Below are 2894 nucleotides of genomic sequence, written 5' to 3'. Positions count from 1 at the left end.
ATTTTATTATATATATAAACATGCGTGTGTTTCTTGCCATGTTGTGTTTTCTGTTCCTCTCATGTCTGAGCTTCACACCCTTGTCAACAGTCACTCTTCATTACAGTCATAGCCAGCTGTAAACAAGATGTTGTTCATGGTTCAGTTCCAAAAGAGCAAACCATCAACTGTCCCTTTAATATGACTGAGGCCACACAGACACAGTCACAGACACAGTCACAGTCACAGACACAGTCACCAGAGTCAATACATTCAGCCTGTCTGTGTTATACTGTCCAAGTCAAAGGACCGAACTTCTCTGCTCTGTGAACTGACTGGACTACTTCAGGACTGGTACTGGTCACCTGGACCACAGTGGAGCAACAGCAGCAGCAGCAGCAGCAGCAGCAGATTCCAGGTCAGGTCTCTGCTCTGACTTCAGTCTAAAATCAGCCAGACATCTCTCCAGGCAGTAAACACCAGCAGAGTTCTAATAACAGCAGCCAAAGAGCAGAGAACCTCCGGAGGAGAACCTCCGGAGGTGGAGGTGCACAGGTGGACTTTCACAACATCCTTATATGTTGTGCCGAAGAAAATGTTAAAAATAGATCATTTAAATGGACAGGATTGAGCAGAAGAAAATGCTCATCAGAATAAAAGCTCAACTTTAATGAGGAGGATTTTAACGTCTCTTAACAACGGAGTTCAGATGGAATAAAGATAAAATATCAGGTAAATTAAACCCCGTGGTTCTCAAACAGAATAAAAACGTTGACTCGTGTCTGTTTGACAAACTTCAGACTAGTTTAACTCAATAAAACAACGTAACCGACATAACCGACGCTGTGTGGAGCACCAACCTGTTAACAACGGAGTTAAAAACCACTGGTACAATAACCAACCAGTCTGGAACATTACAGTACCGTGAACACAGCACACGACAGGCCGCCGTGACCACCGCGGTCTTCCGCTGGTTTCCGCTGGTGTGTGCTATTAGAACCACCGGTGTTTGACCGAACACCGTTGCCGTGGAACCGTTGGTTTAAGTCCCGAGGAAGTGAAGGAACTAAAGAGGAGACAACTCACCTGTGGATGTGGACACGGTGGGACACAGTCACGGACACAGCGACTCAGTATCACAGGGACTCCCTAACACAAACACACACTTTGCGCCTCTGTTAACTTTCGTGGACTGAGTCTACCGCGGCTTCTACAACCAGACTCACTGTGGAACTGCGTCAGGTTTGGTGAAACTACATAAGCTGCTTCCGTTGCTACCCTCCAAAATAAGGCTCAACTGTGAAACCTGCAGCAATAATTTTCAAAAAAATGACTGGGTTTCAGTTTGCCGTAATTAAAAAAAATTAAAAATCAAACTGCGGAATTCGGAGGTTATTGTTGTATTGTAATGGTTGAATCAAAGTAGTGAGAATTGTGCCAATATTATTTATTTTACACAAGCTTTTCTGTTTCATAACAAAAATGTTCCTAATCAATTGTTAAAGCTAAAACTTTTTTATTGTAAATTCTCAAATAAAAACGTTTTGAAATGTTTTGTTTTTTTATTTTGAAGCAAAAATACATAACTTTTCCAACATCCTGCTGTGAGTTTTTCTCGATAGGTTTGTAAAAGCCGATCAGAAATAATCCTTAAATACCTGTTCATACAAAACTAAATACAATATATCAGAATACTATAAATCCAAAAAATAAATAACTGGTCTGGCGAAAAGAAGGACATTTTAAAAAATGCATATTTGAACAATACAAATGATTAATATGATCAACACTCGATCATATAAAATGGAAATACTGTACATTTGTATTTAATATACTAAATAAAGTGTTGTAAAGTAAATATAAAAATATGCCTGAACTCAATATGTGCAACTTAAAAATATGTGGTATCATAGCGGCATCTGCTGGTCATGAATCGGCATTAGCACCACGCAGCAGGGACCCGCCGAAAAGCCGCTCGTCGGGAGAACCAGTTCAGTGTAACACAAGCGGAAATGAGCTCATCATCCGGTGACAGACAGACTTTTGAGAAAATAAAACGTCTAAAAACACCATAAAATGCAATGTTCCAGTCTAATATGTTCTTCCAGATCATTTGCGCTATTTTTTTTTAAATCAACACACTATATGAGGTCAAAAAATGACCAGAAACCACATACGGCACAAAAAGATACTACGAAGTATTTATTTAGTAAAATATATTTGGAGCAATATCTATTTAGATTTTTTAAATATTTTATTATTTTTATTTTATTATATTATTAGTATTTTATTAAACCAAAGTGATACCTTGGCGTTCTTCTATGAGTATTTGTATTAAACCTTGTAGTACTTCTATCAGTATTTGTACTAACTTTGACGTTCTTCTAAGCGTTTGTGGTGTTTATCTGTAAGTTTTTAGGTGTGCACCAGAATAACGCCATGAATACGTAGACTGTCGTTGCAGCAGTGACAAACAGCGTAAGAACAACAACAAAATATTAACAACAACAATAATATTAATAATACTAATAACAATGCGTAAACTCACCGCCGCACCAAAACTTCGGATCCTCGACATCTCTGGAACTGGGATCTCAGCTGCTATTCTTTTCAACTTAATTTGATTCCGTTCCCGTAATTCCAGCTCCGTTTCTTCCGTCTCTCCGTCCTTCTGCGTGTCAGTCTGCATTGCAACCAAACCCCATTTTCTACTGCACTGTATTTGTTTTAATGCTCACTGTCTTTGGTAAACACTACTGTGCCTGTCACACCAAATCAGGTTTACCATTGACTGAGACTTCTGTCCGTCATGTTGCTTCCGCCGGTTTGGCTTCTTTTGATTGGTTGACACCCTCTCTTACGTTCTTCTCTTTGCCTTGGCCCCTCCTCTCTGCTTCTCAGCGGCGGTGGGGCGG

At 39.7% G+C, this 2894-nt stretch overlaps 1 protein-coding gene across 1 annotated transcript in view; it reads right to left on the bottom strand.

Annotated features, from left to right (window-relative positions):
- caskin2 (CASK interacting protein 2) overlaps window positions 1-1407 on the bottom strand; it is a 21590-nt gene extending 20183 nt beyond the window's left edge. The window contains exon 1 of the mRNA XM_017034016.2: window positions 1066-1407. The gene's annotated coding sequence lies outside the window, so the exon portion shown is untranslated. The remainder of the gene's footprint in view (window positions 1-1065) is intronic.
- Between the last annotated feature and the right edge of the window lie 1487 nt (window positions 1408-2894).

This window comes from Cynoglossus semilaevis, chromosome 8 (genome assembly GCF_000523025.1).
Source record: "Cynoglossus semilaevis isolate Cse_v1.0 chromosome 8, Cse_v1.0, whole genome shotgun sequence".
Lineage (NCBI taxonomy): Eukaryota > Metazoa > Chordata > Actinopteri > Pleuronectiformes > Cynoglossidae > Cynoglossus > Cynoglossus semilaevis.
The sequence above is the reverse complement of the archived record's forward strand: the minus strand, read 5'-3'. Positions and strand labels throughout refer to the sequence as shown.